The sequence below is a fragment of the Pseudophryne corroboree genome, chromosome 10, assembly GCF_028390025.1.
Source record: "Pseudophryne corroboree isolate aPseCor3 chromosome 10, aPseCor3.hap2, whole genome shotgun sequence".
NCBI classification, from domain to species: Eukaryota; Metazoa; Chordata; class Amphibia; order Anura; family Myobatrachidae; genus Pseudophryne; species Pseudophryne corroboree.
The window spans coordinates 143052417-143067481 of NC_086453.1; the positions used below are offsets into that span (position 1 = coordinate 143052417).

Genomic DNA, 15065 nt, shown 5'->3' on the forward strand with positions numbered 1-15065 from the left:
AAGTTAAATACATTGAACCTTAATTGAAGTGAATAAGTTAAAGGGTGTGATCTAATCTCCCTACCACTGACATGCATGCCGAGGACAATCAAGACATACTGTATGACAGTACTCCATGTGTATGTCAAGGGGTAGTACATGGAAACCATAACACCTCAAGATGACATAAGCAAAGAGTGGGAGAACTAAACCTATAAACATCCCACAGATGGTCCAGTGCCCTTTTAGTAACATATGGGCATATTTGTACATATTGTATTATTATTAAATATTTGTGGGCTGATTAATATACTTTTATGTGGATTGAAGTGGTGATATTTACATGTTATAGACTGATAAATCTATTCAAACAACCATTCTGAGGTTTGAAACAAATATTTGTTATAGAGAGGGCAAGGATTTCTATTATTTATAAATACCTTCTGCTCATTTTCTTTAATATTAAATGGAGTATAACGCTAGTCACACAAATGCAGATCTGATTGTCCAGGCTAATATTTTTGTTTATCTAATTGTCTAATTGCCCATCCATTATCCATTAGTTTGTGGGAAACAAATGGCCAATAACAGTCTAAAGGCGGGTACACACTACCCGAATGTGGAATGCCAGCGACGGACGACTATATCGTTGAACGATAGAGTGCGTACACACTGAAAGTTATCGTTCAACATTAACATTCAGTGACGTTACCGCCGACATTCCCAAACATGCAGCTCAGCCCGACATTAACGGGTTGAACTGCATGTCAGCTCAATATTGGTGCACGGTGTGCGGGAGCGTGCATCGGTCATCGGTCACCAATATTACCCCCATACACTCTGGGCGATTTCAGCCTAATAATAAACGATAATGACATTTATAAACGATAATGACGTTTATTTTTAAGGCTGAAATCGCCTAGTGTGTTCCCCCCTTAATACAATAACTAAAATCTTTTATGAGCTTGCGCAGATCTGCATTCATGTGACTAAATTAAACTTTGTCTCACCACAGGTTCTGGTTCTACATCAATTGTTATTTTGAGATGCCAATTACTACACCAGGCTGTAATCTTTCAGATATTATATGAGACACCCTTTGTTCCTTTCCTTATATTGCTGTTGTGTAGGCCACTGATCCAGTACTATGTCACTGTTAAAGAACAGTGGTGTCTAGTTTCTCTTAGTAAAGCCCCATACGTCTGGCCGGCCCCACTACAAAGCTGATATCTGAGTGCCTTAGCCTCCACTCCATCACTACAGCCAGTCTGAATAATTCCTCCAGGTAAGCTACTGGCCTTATTTCTGTCATTATACGTGGAAATCAGCAAATTGCTTTCAGCAAAAACAATAACTTGAGTGTGTTTTGGATGCACAGAAAGAACTGTTAATTCTATAATATAAATGAATACTTCTGCAGTCTTTGGTTGACTAGACACAGTATTATGCATAGAAATGATGTTGTTCCTATTGAACTTTTATGATCATCTTTGTACAGTATACTGTGATTGTGCCGTATTTTATACATACTTTGCGATATACTGTATTCAAACAAAAGCAAATATTTCGCTTTAAGTGAAGCGATCAACTACGTAATATATAATTGAATAATTTCCAAGCTACACTAAGGGTGAAATTTAATAGCCTGCGAGATGCAGGTTGTGCGGGACTTAGTGCGAGTCTGCCCATATTTTTAAAGCGGCAATCATTTACACAGCAAAACTAACCAGGTTTTGCCATGTAAATGAATGCCGCTTTAACAATACAGACAGACTCACACAAAGTCCTGCACAGCCTGCAACTCGCAGGCTATTAAATTTCACCCTAAACATCAATGTAAACATATTATGGAGTCAATCTAAGTAGGTGCAAGTTGGGTCCTATGAGCCGTTCTCATGGCAGATTTGCACTACGTGTTGCATTTGCAATTCGTTTCCAAACTCGCCTTGCTTTCTCTGTTTTATTGCGTGCAACTCCTGAGCAGGTTAAAAGCTAAGGAAAATATTTGAAGGTAAAAATGTCAGGACACAGGCGGTTATTCAGAGTTGTTAGTAAACCAAATGTTGCACTGCAGGTGGGGCAGATGTAACATGTGCAGATAGTTAGATTTGGGTGGGGTGTGTTCAAAATTAAATCTAAATTGCAGTGTTAAAATAAAGCAGCCAGTATTTACCCTGCACAGAAACAAAATAACCCACCCAAATATAACTCTCTCTGACCATGTTATATCTACCCCACCTGCAGTGCACATGGTTTTGCCCATTACAGAAAGATTTTTCTGCTGTGATCAGGTCTGAATTAGGCCCAGGGCAGCTCAGCATCTCCTGAGATTCAATTACCTGCACTGTAGGGGTGATGCAGACGATGTATTGTTGAGACGGCTTGTGAACACCAGCAACAGCACCCTACATTGCCCCTACATAGTGCCTGTTATTGCACTTTGCACCCGCATAAGGGTGCCCAAGAAAATGCACCATGATAAGGTATAACCACCCAAATCTAAATCTCTCTGCACATGTTACATCTACCCCACCTGCAGTGCAACATGGTTATTCCCAATTGCTAACTTTTTTGGTTTGCTAACTACTCTGAATAACCCCCACAGTGCAGAAGCTCTGGTACACCCCTCCCACTTAATAATTATGCACTTAGAGAGGTATACATAGCATAGACATGTCAGTTATCAATTGAATTCTCTAAAAAGCTCAATAGTGGCTTAAATCATGTGCTACATGTACGCGGAGGTATAAATGATATGGTAAAGGTACATGGATGTGTTATAGGAGAGGGGTTTTAGAACTTGCAAATGGGAGCTAAAAAGTTGTTTTTCCAACTTTTTACAAAATAATATTAAAACACTGAAAAATAAGATTACAGACATTTTTATTTCCCCAAAATGCTGGAAAGACTTTAATTTGATGAAAAACACCTGCTTGCTGTAATGTTTCCACCATTAATAAAAAGTACAAAAATCATCCATTTGACACCATGGGGGAAATGTAATAGGGTGTGAGAATTAGAAAGTGAGAGATTTTGGTAAAATTCTCCTGGTTTTTTTTAAAGTGGCAATCATTTAAATAGCAAAACCAGTTTGATTTTGCCATTTAAATTATTGCCACTTAAAAATAAACAGGAGAATTTTACCAAAATCTCTCACTTTCTAATTCTCATGCCCTATTACATTTCCCCCCTTTTATGAACCTCTAGTACTTTCCTTATGGCCACTAACAGACTTCTGTAAGGTTCCCCTAACTCAGTTGCCACTCTTTTGGGGTCCAGGGTGGTTTCCATACTTTTTTTATGCACTTGGTTGTGTCTTGTAGAAAACCCTCACACTCTTACTGCAACTACCGCAAATTGGCATTTTCTTATTGAATCTCACATTTCTCTGGTTTCATTAAACAAACTTGCTTTTGAAAACTTGCTAATTAAATTAATCCCCATATACTATGGTCCCTATATACTGTATACTAGCAGATTTCACAAATGATTTGGTACTGTTTGTCAGGAGTCCTAGTGGATAGTCAAAACCTAGAAAGTCTAAACCTAGAAACTTGCACAATATATAGAATCTCAGCTCCTTTGTCCCAGTAACCAAAAACAGGCTTAAATTAATCTTTATTCCCAGAAAATCTGTTATTCTCAAGGAAATTCCATTCCTGCAAATAATCTCCTACAGGAACTCAGCTATTATTTATTCATGCTTACTTGCAACCACTGGTTCTACTCACCATTGTCTAATCAGTACTAGATCATCATAGAAACATACGTTTTTACAGCAGATAAGAACCACTTTACCCATCTAGTCTGTCTTCATTGGGCAAGGTATATTATGGGCCAACTTTACTGCAGCTGTACAAAAAAGACAATCTTTAAGCACAAATTGTTCCTTCTAGTTAAAGGTGATTGAAGGGTGACATTTATAACATTACTAAACCATGCACCTGTCTACGGTAATGTAGCCATAAAAATAATGAAATTGTTTAAAACTGATGCTAGCTTTTCTATGACAATTAGAAAAACAATCAATATAATTATAATGTGTTTGGCAGAAATGGATGTGTTTATTGTGAGGTTTGTTTGTAAAGCGCAACAGAATATTTTGCCCTATATAAGAAACTTAAATAAGATTCTGCCATTAAACCTGCATTCATGGAAATTCATATAAATATGTATAAATGCCGTTTCACACTGGAATAACATAGCCGTTAGTAACATGGATGGTTATATATTTTCCCATTGCTTGCGGTGGAGATTATAACAGGCCCTTGATGTACTATTTAGAATTCTCTTTCATGTACGCTCTACTTTGATCACTCATAGAAAATCAAAACACATTAGTTCCATATTAGTTCCATGTTTAAAATCATTTACATTATAGAAGTGGCCAGCTAATGCAACATCAAACCAGCCAAATACATCACTTTGTCATAGGTTGAGCCTTGGAGACCTATAGGGAACTGTCGTATACCGCATTAAGAAACATTTAGGGAAATAATATTCTTTTTGGAAAATTACAATGTAAATGATCATAGTGTCATTTAAAAAATATATATATATAATCAATTTATAGAAAATTATATATATATATATATATATATTTATATATATATACATACACATATACATATACATACACATATACATATACATATATATATATATATATATATATATCCTATAAATTGATTATATATATATATTTTTTTTTTATTATTTTTTTTTGTTATAGGAAAATACCCCTCCTCTTTGCACTTTTAGAAATTACTATAGTAATGGGCCGCACCTCTCAAAAGGTTTCCAAAAGGTAATAAATCCAAAAACAGTTTAAGGGGGCACCCTTCTTTTAAAATGCTTAAAATACCCAGATATTTAAAAAGACCTTACAAAATGTTGCTCATTGTGCCAATAACATCCCTGATCTGTAGATGTTGCAGCTTTTGTTTGTGATTAACTCAACTTTCCCATTTTCTTGTGATGAAGAATTAGGGACCACCATGTAGTGTCTTTATATGAGCAATCCAATGCGTTTTGTCTCACACAGAGACTTCATAAGGGGTACATCTTTAAATTGAACTCTCAATCTAACAGGTGTAATAAAATGCATATCTCAAAGACGGGACACTTTGCCATTCAGATACCAAAGACCTGGATCTTTGATAAGTGCACCCACTGGACAATTGGAGCGTTGAAAACCCGAAGAATAATTCAACCTTGAATGAACAATATAGTCTCCTCCAGTGAATCTTAATGATTCAACAAATCAGACTGCACCTTCTTCTCTAACAATGTATATGCATCCCATACATTTAAGGTCTAATTAGTAACAAATCGCTGCAGCATTGGTAACAAATAAAATTGTACATTTATAAATGAAACCATCATGACCACACTAATTGTGTCCCATCCAGACATTTAGCACCAGCACCATACATTGGTATCTCTGTGATCTGACTACATGTGGCCCAACAGGACGTAGATCTGGCAGCTGGGAATTGTCTCTAGCACCAGAAATGCCACGTAAGGGCCCTTTTACATACACTCATAAGGAGATATTAAAGTCTCAGAGATGCTAGCAAAGTGTCACCGGAACGGTTGGGCAAAGGCAATTCATCGCCAGTAGCGTTTTTTCTCACACCTCATAGAGGGGCATGAAATTAGTGATGCTGTTGCACCATATTACAGAGGCATCACAAGAGGATATCGGACCGAACCCGGGTGTGACCCTTCCAGGGGGTGACGCCAAAATGCCGCCTCCACCGTAGTGACTGGGAGTCAGGTGCTGCAGTGTGACATTATCCTGTCACTGAGAAGGAGACAGCAGTGCAGTCAGAATCTCTAGGGGCAGCTCACCATCTCCGGATATTCAATTACCTGCACTACAGGGGTGATGCAGACAATTTATTGTTGAGACGGCTTGTGAACACCAGCAGCAGCACCCTACATTGCCCCTACATCGTGCATGTTACTGTACTTTGCACCTCCACAAGGGTGACCAAGAAAATGCACCATGATGCTATGGTATGTACGGGAGATATGCTCTCTGCATATCACCTGTAACTTGTGCTGGAACTTGTTAGGTTCCTGGTGCTCAGAACAAGGGAGATGTTGCGTAGTGAGTCCAGAGCACCAGAACGTGATGCTGAAATAAGGTGTGGTGTGGAAATAGCCCCTAGCACCCTACCTCCATTGTTTCACCCGTGTGGTCAGTTCACGCCTGAGTGACTATGGTTTCTTGGGCCCACGGCAGCCGCGTTTGAAGGGCGGATTAGGTCTGCCCAACTCCGATGCCCCCAGGTCTTAGAGTGAGACAAGGCGTGAACAGAGACAGGATAATAACAAGGGGACCTCTAACTAAAGCAAACAGAAGGCTAGGGGCTACTAACAACCCTAAAACTAAATATATGTGCGGCACGCCGCCAAAGGAGAAGGACAACAAAGGAAATGCTGTCCACTCGCCGACACAATACTGTTGTGTACCGGCGGTGACAGCATAAGCAGAACCCTCTGCAAAACACCAGTAACAAAATATAACCAAAGAATACTGTGGCCTAGGCCGATGGACGCGGCAAAGCCGCTACTCACGGAACCGGTACAAATACTGGCAAACGGACAGGAACCCTCAATGCAGCCGACACAGACTCTCAGAACTGGAGGACAGGCAGAATCCCAAACGACAGACCGGTGGACACCAAGAAGCCAGACACTCGACCAGGCACAGACAAAGCCACAGGACTTCTGGACAGGAACGCTTCACGGCAGGACACTGGAACCGACACTGGAACCGACACTGGAAGCAGCTAGACAGGAGCTCAGGAACTGGCAGGGACTAGCTCAGAACTCAAGAACTCTGGAAATATCACCAGCATCTGTGTATTGCACTGAGCCAGAATATAACAGAGAGTCCTAATTAATTATGTCGTGCAGCTGCCCTGCTGCACAACTGAGAGGTGCAATTAACAGACAGGTGAGGCTGAACACATGGGAACAAGCTGCAATTACACAGACTCACCACCGGCAGCAAACAAGAGTCTTCTCAAACCAGAGCAACGGGAAATCCTGGCCTGCAAGACAACTATAAACATAGAATAGGAATGAACCACTACATGTGGTTCATAACAGAACTTATGTTGTAAGATTCCATGTCATTGAATTAACCCCTATAATAAGATTACATGTCATTGAATTAACCCCTATAGTAAAAGAGTTTTGTTGGTTAAATACACCACATTATTGATTGTAATTGGTACACAATGAAAATGTGCATGTGGATTATTACCTCACTAGAGAACTGGGGCATGTCGGTGCCTGTTATCACTGGATAAGGCTGTGAGTGCCTAGGTCATCTAGCTATAGAAGAAACTGAAAATAAACCATGGTCAATTAGCACCTTCACTTGCTAATAAGAAAAATGAGCTGGATACTTAACAGCCACGATCATTCAAATAAATAGTTTAATGAATATTGAAGAGGACTGTACAGAGTTATGAGACCCCACCATGAGATTGGTCCCCTATTGTCTCCATTCTAGAATGCCATAGGATATTACAATGCAGTAATTGGGGGGAAAGGACATCCTAGTTCTATATACAGTATGTGCTACAGTGCAGCATAAAGATGTATAGCTTACCACCACGCAACTAATATGATAGCAAAGCACAGCATGATATTCTTTCATACAGATCACCCACTGTTTACACATCTGGCGGAAGCTCCAGTGTCAACGTCAAAACTGCAAGTCTGTGTGTTATCCCACTCTGAGGTAGATGTATCAAACCTTGGAGAGAGAGAAAATGGAGAGAGATAAAGTACTAACCAATTAGCATCTGTCACGTCACAATTTGTGTTTTAAAAATGACAGGAGCTGATTGGTTAGTACTTTATCTCTCTCCACTTTCTTTCTCTCCAAGCTTTGATGCATCTCCCCCCTATAACATGACCTTTCTGTAAACGTAAGCTGCATCTAAAATGTATCTGAGTGTGCAGTACGTACTTTTTTTTAATGGTGATAAGTGTAAAAATAAAAACACCAATCAATATTTTCAACTACATTTTATTATGAACATTAATAGACCTCTAATAATATGGGTGGTATTCAGTATGCCGGCTGTTGGGATCCAGGCGCTCAGTATACCGGCGCCGGAATCCCAACACCCAGCAAAAAGCTTTTGCCCACCGCAAATCCTCCAGAGGGTAAGAGACTTGTTCTATTTGGGATCAGTACCAACTGCTGTATATAATATCTCACTTGCTGTTTTAATTGTGTAATTATTTTTTATTAAAAATGTGTTTTATGTATAACACCTTTATATCATTATTCATCATTGTTATAAGGGCGCCTAGGCACATATTTCCTTTTTTCATTTTGGTTCTGCTTTTAGGGATGTGGTGTTCCCTTACTTATATGTGAAGGCTGCCCTTTTAACATTTATTGCGCCCTCCAGAGTATTTACTTATTTTTGAAATACGCTACTGTTCCAGTGCCGGTCAAAAAGCGGCTACGGCGCTGTTTAAATTCAGACCGGTTGCCAATCAGGTTGGCTCATAGATGATGCCAAAATTAAAATACTACATAGAACTGTGAGGGGAAGGGAGCTGTGTGGTGCAGGGAGGTGCACTGTGCTGTGAGAGGAGGTGTTTTGTGCAGAGTACTGTGTTGTGAAGGGATGTGTGCTATGAGAGGTGCTATGCTGTGAGGGGAGGGCTGCTGTGCTTTGAGGAGAGAGAGCTGCCATGATGTGAGGAAAGAGTGGTGCTGTGTTGAGTGAGGCGTGCTGTGCTGTGAAGGGTGCTGTGCTATGAGGGGACGTGTGTTGTGAGGATTGCTGTGCTGTAAAGGGGAAGAGTGCTTTGAGGGGAGCTGAGGGATGCTGTGCTGTAATGTGTGAGGGGTGCTGTGAGGGAAGCTGAGAGGAGTGCTGTAAAGGGAGAGGGGTGCTGTGCTGTTATGAGTGAGGGGTGCTGTGCTGTAGATGGGTGAGGGGTGCTGTGCTTTGAGGGGAGCTAAGAAGGGCTATGTGATGGCACTGTGCTGTAATGGGTGAGGGTTATTGTGCTGTGAGGGGAGAGGGGTGGGTGCTGTTATGGGAGAGGAGCAGAGAGGGAGAAAAGAAGAAGGGAGAGCCCTGGCAGGAAAAAGAAGAGGAGGTACCGCTGGCCAGCACTGGCCGGCGACCAAAGCAAGAAGCTGAGTCCTGGAGAGTGCTGCAGTAGTGGAAAGGAAAAGAGGTAAATGAAGCTCCCCACTGCAGTCTCTCCCAGCGCCACAGTAGGCAACTTCAGTCAATTTCATTTATTTAACCATCCCTAGACCACCGGGGTTGTCAGGCACTGGGCCCAGTGCCCCTGGTAAGGGTCCCTGAGCATTAGGCCCAGGTCACTGTGTCATTATTTTGTAAGTGGGGGTAAGGAAATATCAGGGGTGCTCAGACCTTGCACATGTCAAAGTAAAACCCCTCTGATATTACCATACCTCCACTTCAAAATGTCTACTTCAGCTATGGCCTATACCATAAACAATGCTATGGTGAAAGGGTTAAAGAAGAATGAATTCACAGCATGACCATCTCTACTACCCAATACAGCTGAAGATGTGCGATTAATCGTCAGATCACCAGAGAGGCAACTTAAGTGTTTGAGTCTTGTATGCTCTTTACATTGTTACGGAACAACACTAAAGATTCTAATAAATTATATCAATGTCTCTGAAGCTATAAAACCTGCTTTTCTCAAGGGTACTGTAGATTATGTTAAACCGTATGGTAAAATATATATTCTGCTATGACCAATGAGTCGGGAATACGATCCATCAAGCTTACCCTAACACTGTGATTTCATGATAAGTCTAGAAGTGTCACTGAATAAAGATAGCCAGCGTCACTGGAATGGAATGTGGTATATTTAAATAGATCTGAGAATACAAAAGGATTATGGGACAATAGCGATAACAGTACAACATCAAAATAAACCTGACATTTAATGCAGCTGTCACACTTGTTTCTCTGTGAGCATGATACCGATAGTACCCAGAGATTTTAAGACTGTCATGATGACAAATTCAGATCCCTTCCAAATTTGCCTTTGACAATAAATAACGCAGCTTCTTGGGCCATTGGGGATTGTTAAATATAGAGTTTCTGATGTTTATGTTGGAGCAGAGGTAGCCCCACTGAGACTTAACCAGTGGGATAGGAAAAGCATTCCAGTGCTGTTTTTACAATAAACTTTCCCAGTTGTGTCTGGATCCCATGAATTCTATCGTATTCCTGTGCTGTTCTCCAGCAGAATGCCAGGCTGAGGATACCATCCATATTAATGGATGGGAGCAGAGGCTGGAACCAGCTTCTTTTATTATACAGTAACTAGGTAATTCATCGCGCCCTATGGGCGCTCTTCACACCGTCGGAAGGGGCTACACCCCCGTAACCCCTGCACGTAGTTGTGTGAGTGGGTAAATATTGCACGACGAAAGTGCGTTTGATGGTGAAGGGGGCGTAGGCCCTTTAGTGGGTGGCTGCAGGGCACGATGTACTGAATGTAGCGGGTGCAGGGGTGACCGCGTATGGGGGAGGGTGTCTGTGGGTGCAGGTGGGGCGATGCCGGGGGTGTGTGCGGATGGGAGAGGGGGGCGGGAGGTGATGTGAGTGGGGGAGGGGCAGGGGAGTGGGGGTGTTGGATGGGGTCTGGATGCGATGTGGGTGGGTTAGCTTTGGAGGGGGTGGGGGAGGGGTCGGTGCAAGGCTCTCGTGGATGTGGGAGGGGTTCTGGAAGCGTTGTGGGTGGGTAAGGGGTGGGTGTGCTTGCGGGTGGTGTTGGGGGTCCGGTGGTGCCGAGGGCGGGTGAGGGGCTGAGGTTCATTGGGTGGGGGAGGTGTAGGTGTAGGGGGTGCAGTGGATGGTGGAGGAGGTCCGTAGGTGGTGTAGGGGCAGTCGTGGGTTTGCTGTGGGTGGGATGGAGGTAGGTATCTCCTATATATTAGGACAGATCTGTGACTTTGTGACTCATTGCTAAAGCTGGGTGGAGTCATAACGCTGGGCAGAGTCAAGTTACAGATCTGGCCAAATATATAGGAGAAGCATAGGAGAAAATAGGAGAACACACTGGCCAAATATATAGGAGAGAATAGGAAAACACACTGGCCAAATATATAGGAGAGAATAGGAAAACACACTGGCCAAATATATAGGAGAGAATAAGAAAACACACTGGCCAAATATATAGGAGAGAATAGGAGAACACAATGGGCAAATATATAGGAGAGAATATGAGAACACATAACAGTACATTGTGATAACAGTTCATACATAGTGAGCGCAGGAAAGGCAGCAGCAGCAGTTAACGTGACGTACAAGCACCGCCCTCAGGCGCCAGTCATTGGACACATGCTGAAGGGTGCGCTGTGATTGGCCGCCAGTGGGTGTGATGGGATGTAGCTACTGCTGCTGCCCCCATGGTAGAGAGCATCCCCAACTCCCGACATATAGCGGGGACGCGGGGTGAGGGCGGGAACGAAGTGGGGCTCACTGCCAGGGGATGGAGCACACAGGCATCTTACTTCACTCTCTGGCGCCTGGCATTGTAGTGTCCGCCAGTGTCTCCCTGTGTGAGCGGGGACCCAGGTGCTAGTTGCATTGGCGGCCAATTACAGCGCACCCCTCAGCCATGTGTCCAATAGCTGGCGGCTGGGGCGGTGCTTGTATGGAGCTTTAACATGTGTCTAATAGCTGGCAGCTGGGGGCGGTGCTTGTACGGAGCTTTAACATGTGTCCAATAGCTGGTGGCTGGGGGCGGTGCTTATACGAAGCTTTAACCTGCTGCTGCTGTCTCTCCTGCGCTAATTATGTATGTACTGTTATCACCATATACTGGTAAATGTTCTCCTATTCTCTCCTATATATTTGGCCAGTGTGTTTTCCTATTCTCTCCTATATATTTGGGTAGAGCTGTGACTTGACTCCGCCCAGCGTTGAGACTCCGCCCAGCGTTAGCAAATGAGTCACAAAGTCACAGATCTGGGCAAATATATTTTGGACAGATCTGTGACTTGACTCCGCCCAGCGTTGAGACTCCGCCCAGCGTTAGCAAATGAGTCACAAAGTCACAGATCTGGGCAAATATCTAGGAGATAATGCATTCTGCAGAAATGTAATATAATTGAGGTATGCAATTAGGGAAAAACGAATTTAAAAAAAACTGGCAAACTTTTTCAATGGAGATGCTGATATGATGGTGCAAACAGGCAAACAGAGGATTTTCTAAGTACAGCCCTATCTCATTCATATGCTTCATAAATATACAATGCAAATGTTCATATAGGATACAAGCAGTTTTGCCTTGCTAGATTCAGTTTCATGCAGTCCATTCAGAATAGTCATATCTCCCAACTATGTACATTTTGGAGAGGGGACACAGCCACGCCCCCTCTGAAATGAGGTAAGACTATGCCCTCTACTGGCGTGGCCATATTACCCAGACAGTTTTATGCTTTTGAATTTCTAGGCAGCACCGAGACCATCCCATATACTAGGATGGATCTAAGGGGGTCATTCTGACCTGATCGCACGCTGCCATTCATCGCAGCGCAGCGATCAGGTCAGAAGTGCGCATGCGCCGGCGCCGCAGTGCGCCGGTGCATGTCAGACAGCCAATGGCTGTCGTAGCCCAGCTATCGCCTCTGCCTGATTGGCAGGCAGAGGCAGTCGATGGGCGGGAGGGGGCGTTTGGCCATTTTGTGGGCGCGGTCCGGCCAAAGCAGGCCTGGCCGGACCGTGCGGGGGGCGGGCCGCAGCGGCTGCATGATTTCACATGCAGCCACTGCGACCATCACAACGACTAGAAACTCCCGGCCAGCACGCAGGAGCTGTGCTGGCTGGGAGTTACTCTTCAAGTACAAAAGCATCGCCGCTGTGCAATGCTTTTGTATTTATGCGGTGGGGCCGGGCCTGACATGCGGGGTGGACTAGCCCTGTGCTGGGTGTGTCCCCGCATGTCAGTGTGGATGATCGTAGCTGTGTTAAATTTAACACAGCAACGATCAGGTCTGAATCACCTCCTAAATTGGAAAAGTTAGGAGATATACATGTAAATTTACTAAGTGCTGAGTTTAAAATACCGGTGAGATTGCATCCCACCAATTTACTGCACTTAAAACCACTAAAAATATGCCATGAAAGCTTTCCCAATAACCCCCATAAAAAGTATAGAAATCACCAGATTTACTAAGCAAACCTGCGGCAATCATGCCCACAAAAAGTGGTACACCTCTGATCAGTGTGAGCTTAGGGATCAGATGAGCTTAGCCAATAAGAAGCAGCTGAGGATCATCATCATCATCATCTGTTTGTATTTTGCTTCAGGGGTCAAGCAACCACAGTTGTACGTGTCTTTATTTTAGTCTAAGGCCCTCATTCCGAGTTGATCGCTCGCTAGCTGCTTTTAGCAGCAATGCAAACTTTAAGCCGCCGCCCTCTGGGAATGTATCTTAGCTTAGCAGAAGTGCAACCGAAAGGTTCGCAGAACTGCTCCAAAATATTTTCATGCAGTTTCTTAATAGCTGTAGACCTACTCCTACCTTGCGATCACTTCAGACTATTTAGTTCCTGCTTTGACGTCAAACACACCCTGCATCCGGCCAGCCACTCCCCCGTTTCCCCAGGGACGCCTGCGTTTTCACCTGACACGCCTGCATTTTTTAGCACACTCCCGGAAAACGGTCAGTTACCTCCCAGAAACGCCCCATTCATGTCAATCACTCAGCGATCAGCAGAGCGACTGAAAAGAGTCGCTCGGCCTTGTGTGAAACTGCATAGTTTTTTGTGAAAGCACGTCGCGCGTACGCACTGCGGGCCATACGCATGCGCAGAAATGCCGATTTTTAGCCTGATCACTGCGCTGCGAACAACGGCAGCTAGCGATCAACTCGGAATGACCCCCTATATTAGATGCATTTATATAAACCCTTGGGTGTAGCTATGGGGCCCAGAGCATAGAGGGATACAGCTTCTCTATCAGAGTTTATGTACATTTTTCACCATTGGGTGGTACATAGGGGACCTTACAAACTTTTCCTTTGTGGCCTGCAATATATCTAGTTATGTGCCTCTACCTGCTCTTTGTAATGTGGTATAAAATGAGTTGGAGGGCATTATAATATTACATAATATGAACTGGGGGCACTGTAATGTGGCATAATATGAAGTGGAGGCACTATAGTGTGGCTTAATATGAACTGGGTACACTCTATGTTATAATATGAATTGTGGATACTGTGGACTGGCAGTCATATAATGTGACATAATGTCAGCTAGGGCACTACAATCAGGGCCGGCTCTACCATTAGCAGCTTAAGGCAGCTGCCTAGGGGCCCTGGCCTCTGGAGGGCGCCACTGAATTCAACTAGCAAAAAACTGAAGGATGTCTCAGTATGCGGCCTCCTCCTTTTACACAGCGCTGGCTGCTGTTGCAGGTCTAATCAGGTTTAACCGCTGCTATCAGGCTGTACCACATTGTGCCTCAGCGCATCCTCCCTGCTGACATGTGTAACATCAAGTCATGTTAAGACACATAGGAGGTGGATGTAACTATGGCTCCTGAGGGGCGCTCCCACGGCCGCTCCTCATAGTCCTGATGCACCTCCTCCAGGCCCCTGGATCCCAGCTCTCCAGCAGCAAGCAGCACCTGACTACATGTCTGTACCCGTAGCGTCCATGTAATGCTGCTGCCTCCTGCAAGAGGTGTCCTGCCATTGTCAAGGGAAAAAGAAGAAAACAGCTTAAGGTAAGTAACCCATGGGGGTTCTGCAGGACCACAGACAGTACAGATCCCACAGCCCAATGGGTGGTTTGCTCTTGTAAACAGCATAATAGGGAAAACAGAGGCACTGGGACCCAATACAATATAAATGGAGGAGGGGGAGTCAGTAATGAATTTACAGATAGGGGATAGAACACAATAAGAAGCATACAAATATATATACGTATGTCTGTGCGTATATATGTATCTATACACATACAGTACAAATAAAGGAATTGTGCGTCAACAGCCACCATTTGTGAAAATGGAGGCGTGTTGCTACCATTTAGGGGGAG

At 43.6% G+C, this 15065-nt stretch overlaps 1 protein-coding gene across 2 annotated transcripts in view; it reads left to right on the forward strand.

Moving 5' to 3' along the window:
- The first annotated feature begins 1107 nt into the window (after positions 1–1107).
- Positions 1108–15065, forward strand: part of TNNT1 (troponin T1, slow skeletal type) — a 197691-nt gene continuing 183733 nt past the window's right edge. The window contains exon 1 of one of the 2 annotated variants that reach the window (XM_063942833.1): positions 1108–1264. The gene's annotated coding sequence lies outside the window, so the exon portion shown is untranslated. The remainder of the gene's footprint in view (positions 1265–15065) is intronic. The other variant, XM_063942831.1, reaches the window with a different exon arrangement.